Source organism: Salvelinus alpinus, chromosome 27, assembly GCF_045679555.1.
Source record: "Salvelinus alpinus chromosome 27, SLU_Salpinus.1, whole genome shotgun sequence".
Classification (NCBI taxonomy): domain Eukaryota; kingdom Metazoa; phylum Chordata; class Actinopteri; order Salmoniformes; family Salmonidae; genus Salvelinus; species Salvelinus alpinus.
The window spans coordinates 23,997,443-24,011,616 of NC_092112.1; the positions used below are offsets into that span (position 1 = coordinate 23,997,443).

General features: G+C 45.6%; 1 protein-coding gene across 1 annotated transcript in view; it reads left to right on the forward strand.

The window, feature by feature from the left end:
* Nucleotides 1-815: 815 nt before the first annotated feature.
* Nucleotides 816-14,174, forward strand: part of LOC139556200 (heparan sulfate glucosamine 3-O-sulfotransferase 5-like) — a 94,949-nt gene continuing 81,590 nt past the window's right edge. The window contains exon 1 of the mRNA XM_071369832.1: nucleotides 816-1,358. The gene's annotated coding sequence lies outside the window, so the exon portion shown is untranslated. The remainder of the gene's footprint in view (nucleotides 1,359-14,174) is intronic.

A 14,174-nucleotide genomic window follows, 5' to 3' on the forward strand; every position in this document is an offset into this window, starting at 1 on the left:
CAATGAAAACGACACATTGTGCTCTCCAAAACAATTACGAAGCTTAACTACTGTAACTAAATCTTGAGCAACAGCACCTGCATAAGCTTTATTAGTTACATTTGAATATGTAGGAATGTATATTAATTTATTGATGTAAAAACAAGTGGTACCAACTCACTAGTACATATCCCATGGTTCCACTTGCAGCACAGGAAAAGTCCAGCCAAGTTGTCTTACACTTGACAGATTCAATCTGCTCTGGGATGACTGAATAATTGAAAAATCTAACGCATGACCATCTGGCAGCTGTGAGTGCTACACATCCAGACTAGTTCTTCAAATAGTTTTTGTGACCAAACTAGCCTAGTGACTGAGAAGCCTCAATATTATATACAACTGTATTAGGAGGTTGATCATCTTCTAATGTACTAATTGATATTTGTGGCACTGCATCCAAAGTTATGCTTTGGATGCATCTTTATCAAATACCGACTTCAGTGCCAAATTATCTAGGGCATTCTCAGTAGAGCTGATGATATGGGTTATCAGCTAATTGTCCTATTATATAATGTCATGACAGTGCCAAGCATGAAGCCCCTGGAAAGTCTTTCAAATATTAAGTGGTACTATTGGTTTTATGGATATTTAAGGACCTCTCCTTGTCAATAACACACACACTTTGCCCTGGTTATCAATTATTTACATTCTACATAGCTGAGGATTTTTATATAAACTACCACATGTGTTTTTATGGTAGGCTAATTTGATCATCACCTTTCTTGTCTGAGCTGAGCTACATGTATTTTCCCGCATCCACCTTTCTTCTCCAAGAAACACGCCCAAACTCTCAACATCAGTCGTCCGTCAGAAGTCTGCTGCTACTGGTCGAGGTCTGTGGTGGGCGATCCTATTGTATTTGGAACTCAAAAGCTTGAACGCGCATATTCCAACAGCACAGTATTTTTTCAAGGTCCCCTAAAACCAGAGAGAACAGGAGAGGACGTACTTTAATGCAGATCAAACATTTCCGCGGGACAGCTCTGAGATTCACCAACACCATTAATATCCCACTAATTTAGCAGATTTACACCTGTCTTCTTATCGCCAAGACTGGTGTCAGTCTGGAACCATCGAGATGATTGTTTAGAATACTTTGAGAGCATATGAAAACAGCCGACCAGAACATTTTCTAGACGACTCGCTCCGGGACAACTCTTCCGGCAGTGTGTGTTGGTGCTTGAGACGGAGAAGCACCTGCTCTAGCCTGCGGGAAGTTGATTATGTGTAGGCGCTTTCTGACCTCTACTGCATCTTGTCAGTTTTTGTGCATTTCGCTGCTGAGAGGATAGCCGTGTCCCGAGGAGGATGCCGAACAGGTACAGTAACATTTTGCTGGTTCAAAACATTTTTCTAGACGTGTCATGCGTTTCACAATGTCGGTAAGGCGCTGGGTACTGACTAGGCTGTTTTCTACCGACTAATTCGTCACTAAGGCATTTAGACAGGTAACTGGAAGGAAGCATAGGCTGTATTGACATATTTTACGTTTTCATCCCAAAGTCCCTATAACTTAGTTCACAGAAGTAATAGGCCTTTGCATTTTCCTCCATATTTCCACCTGTCAGGACAGAGCTCAAATTGACCTTCTAGACATCATTATTTTTGCCCATGATTTAATAATATAATATTTAGAAACAAACAAAAGTTTCCCTTATGTCAGCCTTTCAGTTCACAGTTATACTAACTTATGTATTGGATACATAGTATACTATATATCCATCTAATAACCATGTAATAACCTCCAGAATTTCAAACATATTCCCACTAAATTAATTTGTAACACTTTATCACCTGTTTATAGTTGATGTATTATAAACATGCACAGCCTCTACAGTATGTGTTTATGCTGTTATTTGCTGTAAATTGCTTTATGAATTCTCATAGCATGTTTTACTATATACCGTACTATGGGAGTGATAGAGATCACAAAATGCATTACACAGGCAGTTCATAAAAATTGTTGATGATAAAACAAAAAATCATAGAGATAGCTTTTGAGATACATTCGCTTACAGATTGCTTTTTAGGATGTACTATAATACACTATATAAAGAAAAGTATGTTGACACCCCTTAAAATTAGTGAATTTCAGCCACACCCATTGCTGTATAAAATCGAGCACACAGCCATGCATTCTCCATTGACAGACATTACCAGTAGAATGGCCTTACTGAAGCGCTCAGTGACTTTCAACGTGGCACTGTCATAGGATGCCGCCTTTCCATCAAGTCAGTTCGTCAAATTTCTGCCCTGCTAGAGCTGCCCCGGGAAACTGTAAATGCTGTCATTGTGAAGTGGAAACGTCTAGGAGCAACAACAGCTCAGCCGCGAAGTGGTAAGCTACACAAGATCACAGAATGGGACCGTGCAGCGCGTACAGATCACCTGTCCTCCGTTGCAACATTCACTATTGAGTTCCAAACTGACTCTGGAAGCAAAGTCAGCACAATAACTGTTTCGTCGGGGACTTCATGAAATGAGAGAGCCCTGACCTCAACCCCATCGAACGCCTTTGGGATGAATTGGAATGCCAACTGCGAGCCAGGCCTAATCGCCCAACATCAGTGCCTGAACTCACTAATACTCTTGTGGCTGAATGGAAGCAAGTCCCAGCAGCAATGTTCCAACATCTAGTGGAAAGCCTTCCCAGAAGAGTGGAGGCTGTTATAGCAGCAAAGGGGGGACCAAATCCATATTAATGACCATTATTTTCAGGTGAGATGTTCGACGAGCAGGTGTCCACATACTTTTGGTCATGTACTGTATTTTCTTAGACCTGTTCTCAAAGTTTTCACCTTCATCCAGCAAATTAAAATCAATAGAACCTGATTACTCTGATGTGCAAATAGAGCTCTCATGTCAGACATTTTCAGATCTTAAAACAGATCTGGGCTTCTAGTGATTGGGTAGGTAGATTCAAGAGGGTCTTTGCTTTATAAACACAAGAGTTAGTGTATTTTAATGTATCCCCCACAGGTTTACTCTTGGGGTTTCTCTGTGTTCTGTTTTGAAGGATGGAGACCAAGGCATTATTTAGACAGGAAAGCGCTGGTTGTATTGCACCCTAAGCTTGCTATGTGCTATCCAGTCATATTTTTCCTATGCCAATGAAATTCATGAGTTTAAAGTGATACCAGACCGACCAACACAACGCAAACACACATACATACACATTACACACACTCACACACACACACATACTCTTTTACACTCATCATTTGCTGCTACTGCTCTGTTCCTTATTTTACTGTTATTATTATCTATCCTGATTCCTAGTCACTTTGCCCTGCCTTCATGTACTGTAAATATGTACCTCAAATACCTCTTACTTCTGCACATCTGTTACCGGTACTCATTGTATATACTGTAGCTCCATTCTTGTGTATTTTATTGTAACGCTCTTCTACTTCGTCCTCCTCATCAGACGAGGAGAGGCGAGAAGGATCGGATGACCAAAACGCAGCGTGGTAATTTGACATTATATTTATTTAAAGAAAAGACGAAAAAAACACGGAAACACTTTAACCCACTACAAAACAACAAACGAAGTAGACAGACCTTGACTTACGAACTTACATACAACGAAGAACGCACGAACAAGCACAGACTACAAAATAAATGAACGAACGAACGATACAGTCCCGTATGGTGCAATAACGACACAGACACAGGAGACAACCACCCACAACAAACAATGTGAAACCACCTACCTTAATATGGTTCTCAATCAGAGGAGATGAAAACCACCTGCCTCTAATTGAGAACCATATCAGGTCACCCATTAACCAACATAGAAACACATAATATAGAATGCCCACCCACACTCACGCCCTGACCGACTAACACATATAAAAACAACAGAAAACAGGTCAGGAACGTGACATAACCCCCCCCTCAAGGTGCGTACTCCGGACGCACCACCAAAAGTCTAGGGGAGGGTCTGGGTGGGCATCTGACCACGGTGGTGGTTCAGGCTCTGGGCGAGGTCCCCACCCCACCATAGTCAATCCCAGCTTACGTATCCCCCTCCGAATGACCACCCTCCTATTCCACCCACCTAATTTAAGGGGCAACACCGAGATAATGGCCAGCAACGGGATAAGGGGCAGCACCGGGATAAGGGGCAGCACCGGGATAAGGGGCAGCACCGGGATAAGGGGCAGCACCGGGATAAGGGGCAGCTCCGGACTGAAGGACTGCAGCTCCGGACTGAGGGGCGGATCCTGGCTGGCTGGCTCTGGCGGATCCTGGCTGGCTGGCTCTGGCGGATCCTGGCTGGCTGGCTCTGGCGGATCCTGGCTGGCTGGCTCTGGCGGATCCTGGCTGGCTGGCTCTGGCGGATCCTGGCTGGCAGCTCCTGGCTGGCTGGCTCTGACTGCTCATGGCTCGCTGACGGCTCTGGCTGCTCATGGCTCGCTGACGGCTCTGGCTGCTCATGGCTCGCTGATGGCTCTGGCTGCTCATGGCTCGCTGACGGCTCTGTCTGCTCATGGCTCGCTGACGGCTCTGGCTGCTCATGGCTCACTGGCGGCTCTGGCAGATCCTGGCTGACTGGCGGCTCTGGCAGATCCTGGCTGACTGGCGGCTCTGGCAGATCCTGTCTGGTTGGCGGCTCTGGCAGATCCTGTCTGGTTGGCGGCTCTGGCAGATCCTGTCTGGTTGGCGGCTCTGGCAGATCCTGTCTGGTTGGCGGCTCTGGCAGATCCTGTATGGTTGGCGGCTCTGGCAGATCCTGTCTGGTTGGCGGCTCTGGCAGATCCTGACTGACGAATGGCTCTAGCGGCTCCTGACTGACGAACGGCTCTGACGGCTCGGGACAGACGGGCGGCTCTAATGGCTCGGGGCAGACGGATGGCTCAGATGGCGCTGGGTAGACGGATGGCTCAGATGGCGCTGGGCAGACGGATGGCTCAGATGGCGCTGGGTAGACGGATGGCTCAGATGGCGCTGGGCAGACGGATGGCTCAGATGGCGCTTGGCAGACGGGTGGCTCAGATGGCGCTTGGCAGACGGGCAGCTCGAGCCGGATGAGGCGCACTGTAGGCCTGGAGCATGGTGTCGGAACTGGAGGCACTGGGCTAAGGACACGTACCTTCAGGCTAGTGCGGGGAGCAGGGACAGGGCACACTGAACTCTCAAAGCGTACTATGGGCCTGGTGCGTGGTACCGGCACTGGTGGTACCGGGCTGAGGGCACGCACATCAGGACGAGTACGGGGAGAAGGAACAATGTGTACAGGGCTCTGGAGACGCACCTGATGCTTGGTGCGTGGTGTCGGAACAGGAGGCACCGGGCTGGAGACACGCACCATAGGGAGAGTGCGTGGAGGAGGAACAGGGCTCTGGAAACGCACTGGAAGCCTGGTGCGTGGAGTAGGCACTGGTGGTACTGGGCTGGGGCGGGAAGGTGGCGCCGGATATACCGGACCGTGCAGGCGTACTGGCTCCCTTGAGCACCGAGCCTGCCCAACCTTACCTGGTTGAATGCTCCCCGTCGCCCGCCCAGTGCGGGGAGGTGGATTAACCCGCACCGGGCTATGTAGGCGAACCGGGGACACCATGCGTAAGGCTGGTGCCATGTATGCCGGCCCGAGGAGACGCACTGGAGACCAGACGCGTTGAGCCGGCTTCATGGCACCTGGCTCAATGCCCAATCTAGCCCTACCAGTGCGGGGAGGTGGAATAACCCGCAACGGGCTATGAACACGTACAGGAGACACAGTGCGCTCTACTGCGTAACACGGTGTCTGCCCGTACTCCCGCTCTCCACGGTTAGCCTGGGAAGTGGGCGCAGGTCTCCTACCTGCCCTCGGCCCACTACCTCTTAGCCCCCCCCAAGACATTTTTGGGGTTTCTTCACGGGCTTCCGTGCTAGCCGCGTACCTTCATACCTCCGATCTTGGGCTCTCGCTGCCTCCATCTCCTCACGAGCGCGGCGATATTCCCCAATGTGAGCCCAGTGTCCTTTTCCCTCCATTGCTTCCTCCCATGTCCAGAATTCCCGTGTAGTGGACCACTGTTCGTAGTCCCGCTGCTTGGTCCGGGTTTGGTGGGTGGTTCTGTAACGCTCTTCTACTTCGTCCTCCTCATCAGACGAGGAGAGGCGAGAAGGATCGGATGACCAAAACGCAGCGTGGTAATTTGACATTATATTTATTTAAAGAAAAGACGAAAAAAACACGGAAACACTTTAACCCACTACAAAACAACAAACGAAGTAGACAGACCTTGACTTACGAACTTACATACAGCGAAGAACGCACGAACAAGCACAGACTACAAATAAATGAACGAACGAACGATACAGTCCCGTATGGTGCAATAACGACACAGACACAGGAGACAACCACCCACAACAAACAATGTGAAACCACCTACCTTAATATGGTTCTCAATCAGAGGAGATGAAAACCACCTGCCTCTAATTGAGAACCATATCAGGTCACCCATTAACCAACATAGAAACACATAACATAGAATGCCCACCCACACTCACGCCCTGACCGACTAACACATATAAAAACAACAGAAAACAGGTCAGGAACGTGACATTTATTTTATTCCTCTTGCGTTAGTATTTTATTTTTTATCTTTAAACTCTGCATTGTTGGGAAGGGATCGTAAGCAAGCATTTCACAGTAAAGTATACACAAGTTGTATTCAGCGCATGTGACAAATACAATTGGATTTGATTTTGATTTTATATGTAACAATACCACCAAATAATGGATAACATCAACAGATTCGCTCTCTCTCACTCTCTCTCTCTCTGTGTGTGTGTCTCTCTCTCTCTCTCTCTCTCTCAGCCTCCCCTCTCTTTCATTTCCTATGTGTAGGCTCTTTGTTCTGTGTGTTCGTTTTTATCTCTTTGTGTCTTCCGCTCGTTTCTCTGTGGTGATTTAGTTTCATTACTGTCTACAGATGCTTTTTGCAGTGTAGATTGGCCTGTCATCATTATTCTGCAATTACTTTATAATAGGTATTTTGCAATTAGTTAAGTCTCCAAACTCATCTATAACAGTCTGTGTAAACAAAGACATAAACCACACAGACCAATACTGAATAATGTGCAATGGCAGAATGAACTACGTTAGTATCTACACATTGCAGTGCCATGTTGTTGGATGTTCAACATGGGTAAAAAGACAACGGCATAACTTCCTTAAGCCACCTGCCTCTGTGTTCTGCAGCGCAGTCTTGAACATAGGTGCACCTCAGCCACGCTCATGATCCTAAACAATATCATAACCGCCATCGATAAAAGACAGTACTGTGCAGCCGTCTTCATCGACCTGGCCAAGGCTTTCGACTCTGTCAATCACCGCATTCTTATTGGCAGACTCAGTAGCCTTGGCTTCTCAAATGGCTGCCTCGCCTGGTTCACCAACTATTTCTCAGATATAGTTAATTGTGTCAAATCGAAGGACCTGTTGTCCGGACCTGTGGCAGTCTATATGGGGGTGCCACAGGGTTAAATTCTCGGGCCGCCTCTTTTCTCTGTATATATCAATGATGTCGCTCTTGCTGCTGGTGATTCTCTGATCCACCTCTACGCAGACGACACGATTCTGTATACATCTGGCTCTTCTTTGGACACTGTGCTAACAAACCTCCAAACGAGCTTCAACGCCATACAACACTTTCCGTGGCCTCCAACTCCTTTTGAATGCTAGTAAAACTAAGTGCATGCTCTTCACCCGATTGCTGCCCGCACCCTCTCGCCCGACTAGCATCACTACTCTGGATGGTTCTGACTTAGAATATGTGGACAACTACAAATACCTAGGTGTCTGGTTAGACTGTAAACTCTCCTTCCAGACTCACATTAAGCATCTCCAATCCAAAATTAAATCTAGAATCTGCTTCCTATTTCGCAACAAAGCATCCTTCGCTCATGCCGCCAAACATACCCTCATAAAACTGACTATCCTACCGATCCTTGACTTTGGCGATGTCATTTACCAATTAGCCCCCAACACTCTACTCAGCAAACTGGATGTAGTCTATCACAATGCCATCTGTTTTATCACCACAGCCCCATATACTACCCACCACTGCGATCTGTATGCTCTCGTTGGCTGGCCCTCACTGCATATCCGTCGCCAAACCCACTGGCTCCAGGTCATCTATAAGTCTTTGCTAGGTAAAGCACCGCCTTATCTCAGCTCACTGGTCACCATAGCAACACCCACACATAGCACACACTCCAGCAGGTTTATTGCACTGGTCATCCCCAAAGCCAACACTTCCTTAGGCCGCCTTTCCTTCAAGTTCTCTGCTGCCAATGACTGGAACGAAATGCAAAAATCACTGAAGCTGGAGTTTTATATCTCCCTCTCTAACTAAGCATCAGCTGTCTCAGCACTTACCCATCACTGTACCTGTACACAGCCAAACTGTAAATAGCACACCCGACTACCTCATCCCCATATTATTACTTACCCTCTTGCTCTTTTGCAACCCAGTATCTCTACTTGCACATTCACATCTGCACATCTATCACTCCAGTATTAATGCTAAATTGTAATTATTTTTGCCTCTATGGCCTATTTATTGCCTTACCTCCCTAATCTTCTATATTTGCACACACTGTACATAGTTTTTTATATTTTTTTTATTTTGTGTTACTGACTGTACGTTTGTTCATGTGTAACTCTGTGTTGTTGTTTTTGTCATACTGCTTTGCTTTATCTTGGCCAGGTCGCAGTTGTAAATGAGAACTTGTTCTCAACTGTCCTACCTGGTTAAATAAAGGTGAAATAAATACAATTAAAATAAAACATGGGCACCAGTAGACTTCACTAGAGAGCTTGATATCCTTCTCCTTCTCAGCAGAAACTGTAAGTAAAGGATGGATCTCATGAAAGGAGTCTGTCTTTCCCCTCTCCACTCACCTTCCACCCCCACATAGGCAACAGTACACCACAGGGATGAACTAATGGCTGCTGCATTGTCGAAAGCCTAATTTGAGATAATAAATGCCATAATGGCAAACAGTGGGAGGCATCCAGGGCACCATATTGTTGTATTCATCTTAATGATTCCCGCTGGGTAGGGCTGCAGCAGGGTTCCCAGGCAGGAAGCTGAAAGTTGAATACAGGCCAGTCTCTGTTGACCTTCTGGAGGTAAAAAATGAGGTGTCCTGCTACTGGCTGATGAAACAACAGGCCTGGCTGGAGAGCTTGCCAAGCACTGTAAAACTCCCAGGAAAAAGAAAGCAAGAAAGAAAGAAAGAAAGAAAGAAAGAAAGAAAGAAAGAAAGAGAGAGAGAGAGAGAGAGAGAGAGAGAGAGAGAGAGAGAGAGAGAGAGAGAGAGAGAGAGAGAGAGAGAGAGAGAGAGAGAGAGAGAGAGAGAGAGAGAGAGAGAGAGAGAGAGAGAGAGAGAGAGAGAGAGAGAGAGAGAGAGAGAGAGAGAGAGAGAGAGAGAGAGAGAGAGAGAGAGAGAGAGAGAGAGAGAGAGAGAGAGAGAGAGAGAGAGAGAGAGAGAGAGAGAGAGAGAGAGAGAGAGAGAGAGAGAGAGAGAGAGAGAGAGAGACTGGATACAACCATGGAACACATGCTTACAATGTGTAAACACACAGAGAGAGAGAGAACCCTGTCACTCAGAGTTTACAGTGTCCTTTATGGTGAATACATTTTCTCCATCTCTCAATACCCAAGTTAGTTATGTTACATTTTATTCACGTTTGGGGGCAGAAGCACTAATTGAATGTATTTAGTATACAAGATAAACCATTAAAAACATACACAGTGTAATCATGCCCTTATGAATCAGTGTCATCATTCCTGATCCATAATAATCCATGGTGTTTGCAGAACAACAACTGAGATGTTGTTGTTGCTTGCTTGTTACTTGCTTGCAATGAATGCAATTAGAGAAAGAGAAGAGATGGGCAAAGGTGTTAAAAGCTGCTGCATATCATGTAAAAATGTGTCAGTCCTCTGTGCTGACACCACTATCTAAGTCATCTACCTGTGGCTGGTGAGTTATAGCTAAGGTGACTGTGATCATTATTCACAGACCGATCTGCTCTTCCCTTGCATTCTGTTCCTCTTGGGTCTGATCAAGTGTGCTCTATTATACCTCCCAGTAATTATTTGTGGAGGTCTGGCTGTGTAACATCTGAAGGACAGCGGCGCGTACTAGCACCTTTGAAAACAATATCACAATCCACATCCATTAGGCATATGGGTTTCATTCTCAGGATTCATCTGAAACAATTTAGACGCCATTCTCAAGGGTTTACCGTTGGAATCCTTACATTAGAGTTTGTACTTCTGATTCTCATTTTCTTTTTTCCAATTGAGCTTCTCTTTCAAACACACATTTTTATTTCACATGAAATAAGCATGGTTTAATTAGAAATACAAAAATGCATGCCATAGTATTGGTGATATGTTGAGTAGCTTTTGCTACAGGTTTTCGAATCAGTCTCAGGGTATATCAGGAATTGTATCTTTTTTCGTTTGTGTTTGGATGAACAATGAAAGTGATAGCTCTCCCTCTGTGGTGCTTGTGGTTTTAAAGCCGTTGAAGGAAAACGCAGGGAATTACCCCTAGCATGGATCCATATTTACTACCAGTGCTCTGTACTGTGTGTAAATGAATTTGGAATGCATAAATAATGACGACGACTTCTTCTGTGAGTGAGTGATGCCTACGGCCTCGCTCCCTCCCGTGTTCCTCATCGTCCCTGTTGCAAGCTCTCACTGTTCATTACTTATCGTCCCTCACCCAGTCTCTGTTGTAGGCTAAGCGATGATAGCGCACCTGTAGCAGTGCTTCCATTAGGAATAGTGAGTGACCGGTACAGGTGGCACCGGGCTGATGACACGCACCTCAGGGCGAGTGCGGGGAAGAGGAACAGGACGGACCTGACTGGGGACACGCACTTGAGGGAGAGTGTGAGGAGCAGGAACAGGACACACCTGACTGGAAAAGCTCACTTGAGGGAGAGTGCGAGGAGTTGGCACAGGAGGTACTGGGTTGAGAAGGTACACTGGAGACCTGGTGTGTATAGCCGGCATCAATTGTTCCGGAACTTTAACACACGTTTCAGGACGAGTACGAGGAACTGGCACAGGTGGCATCAGACAGCTAACACGCTCCTCAGGGCGAATGCCGTGCATACTACGCCAAACCAACAGCTCTCTCTCTTCACTCTCCTCCAATTTGATCAACAACTCCTCGAAGGTCTCTAACTCACCCCTCCGTTCACTCTCCTCCAATTTGTCCAATAACTCCTCGACAGTCTCTGACTCACCCCTCAACTTCGCCGACTGCTCCATGTGCCTCAAAAAAATTATTGGGGTTTCTGTGGCCTACCTCCCCGACGTCGTTGCTGTCCTCTCATGCTCCTAGGCCACTCCCGCCAAGGAAGGCGATCCTGTCCTGCCAGGATTTCCTCCCAAGTCCGGGAACCTTCCCATCCAGGATCTCTTCCCAAGTTTAGGATACTTCCTCCTCCTGGGCACGCTGCTTGGTCCTTTGTTGGTGGGATCTTCTGTCACGATCGTTGTAATGATGAGACCAAGGCGCAGCGTGCATAGAGTTCCACATACTTTTAATAAAGAGAAACTCACTAAACAAAACAACAAAAGTACAAACGAAACGTGACGCTACTGGAGTGCACAAAGGCAACTTACTGTATACAAGATCCCACAACTAACAATGGGGAAAATGGCTACCTAAATATGATCCCCAATCAGAGAAAACGATAAACAGCTGTCTCTGATTGGGAACCATATCAGGCCAAGATAGACATACAAACACCTAGATGACCCACCCGCGTCACTATCACGCCCCAACCAACACAGAGAAAAACAGCTTACTATGGTCAGGGCGTGACATTTATTCAGTTTAAGGTTTTGCACCGTCTCCATTACTCAAATGACAGATTGGAAAAAATATACCCAAATGTTGACCCCAAGTGTTTGAGATGCCACCAGAGTCCAGCGACTGTGGGGCACATGTTTTGGTCATGCCAATCTTTGAGTGGTCTCTGGGACCCCAGAGGCATTCTCACATATGTGTAATACAACTGTTAGCCCCAACCCGGTCACTGCCATTTTTGGGGTACTTCCTCTAGACCAGAATGCTACCTCGCTGCTAGCTCACTGCCAGCTTGCCGCCTTGTCCTCTTTCAATGGAAGTCTGCAAAGTGGATGGATGGGAGGGAGGGAGGGAGGGGGTGGGAGAATGAGGGGTTGGGGTTGTACTGTTTTTTTTATATATTTGAAAATCTATAAATAAGGTTTTAAAGCATATGTAGTGTACGTATATGTGCAAGCATTGGTGAATGTCGGCATTGTATTAGTACATAGTCTTTTTTGTGTCAAGTCAAAACACATAATAGTTGTGTTAGTAACTGACACAGATAATAACATGAGTAGGTATATTATTACTCCATTTATATAAAGAGGTGGGCATTTGAGTTTGGACCAATATTGGAATCAATTTAGCCTTTTCTCATTTAGAAACTGTTAGTTGTGACCTTCATAGGGGCGTTTCCCATAGGGACAGATCTAGGATTAATTTAATTAAATAATAAATAAAAATAATAATAATTAACTGATCCACTTCCCCTCCCCCAACATGAACCATTAGTGGGAAAAATGCGAAACTAACCCAAGATCAGCATCTAGGGGCAACTTCACCCGACCTCGATTCCTCCATCTGGGGGGACAAGTATCTGTTCATCCATAGGACATTCTAGACATTTGAAACGTCTGTATGTTTAAAAGGAAGAGCTCGGCTTGTCTTCTGTCACATATCTTGGTCCAATCCACCTTTTCATCTCAGGCAAGGGGAACAGAATGGGTAGCCCATTCTAGATCAGATGGGAGGTCAGGGACCTCCACATACACGTACGTGCACATGTGCATCACACACATACACACTAAGGCTTGGAGATATGGCCTAAAAATCATATCTCGATTTTTTCAAAGTTATGGGCGATTCACGATATACTGTATTCACGAGTCACTGAGCTTTTCAGTAAGGCCATTCTACTGCCAATGTTTGTCTATTGAGATTGCATGGTCAAATCAAATCAAAGTTTATTTGTCACGTGCGCCGAATACAACAGGTGTAGACCTTACAGTGAAATGCTTACTTACAGGCTCTAACCAATAGTGCGAAAAAGGTATGTGTGTGTGTGTGTGTGTAGGTAAGTAAAGAAGTAAAACAACAGTAAAAAGATATTTGAAAATAAGAGTAGCAGTATTTAGTAGTAGTATATACAGACACCGGTTAGTCAGGCTTATTGAGGTAGTATCTAGTGGAGGAATGTGTGTACTGTTCTGCACTGTATGTTCAGTCCCATGGAAGACCCAATGCAGATAGCTGCAGAGAGAAGGTCAACATTCCTAATAACAGGCATAATCTCCTCTATGCATGTCAGTCATCCCTTGTGTATCTCTGTCAAGCTCTTTCCACAGCTTTCAATCATATGACACAAGTGATTGACTGTTGACTGACCATATTGGCCACTGGCTGAATACAAACACAAGATCAGATCATTCAAGATCGTTCAAATGTTATACATAATGTGTCTCTTATAAGATGTAGTTTTAAATGAATGTTTAATTCTGGCATAGATCTGGCAACACAAAAAAGATTCTGGGGAAGATATTACAATCTCCCCTTCCCCCTTCAAAGCTTCATAAAGTCTCACGCTTGTGAATCAATTGATAAACATCAAGTTTTATCTGATCTGCCTTCCTCTCCGGCTGTGTCCAGGATATCATTCTCCAGCCTGACCTCTCTGTTGACAAAAATGATGAGAGCAGTATTTGTTTGTTGTCTGACTGCAGAGCACTCACTCATTACTTCACAGAGACAGACAGAGGTTGTGGTGTTTTTTTTTCTCCACTGTGGCGTGTCGAGTTGCGTCAGGGTTCAGCGTTTTCTTGTTTTTTTTTGCATTAGTGTGTCGCCGCTGAAGTCTTGACCGTAAATAATATACACTGTTGAAGCTTGGTTGACAAATGGTAGACATAACTAAATGAGAGTCAGGTTCATGGCTGCCAGGAATGAGGGGAAAAAGGACAGAGAGAGAGAGAAGGGACCTAATTTCTCTTCTTCAATTCACTCTGCTGAGAACAAGATATGAGAACTAATGTATTCTGTAA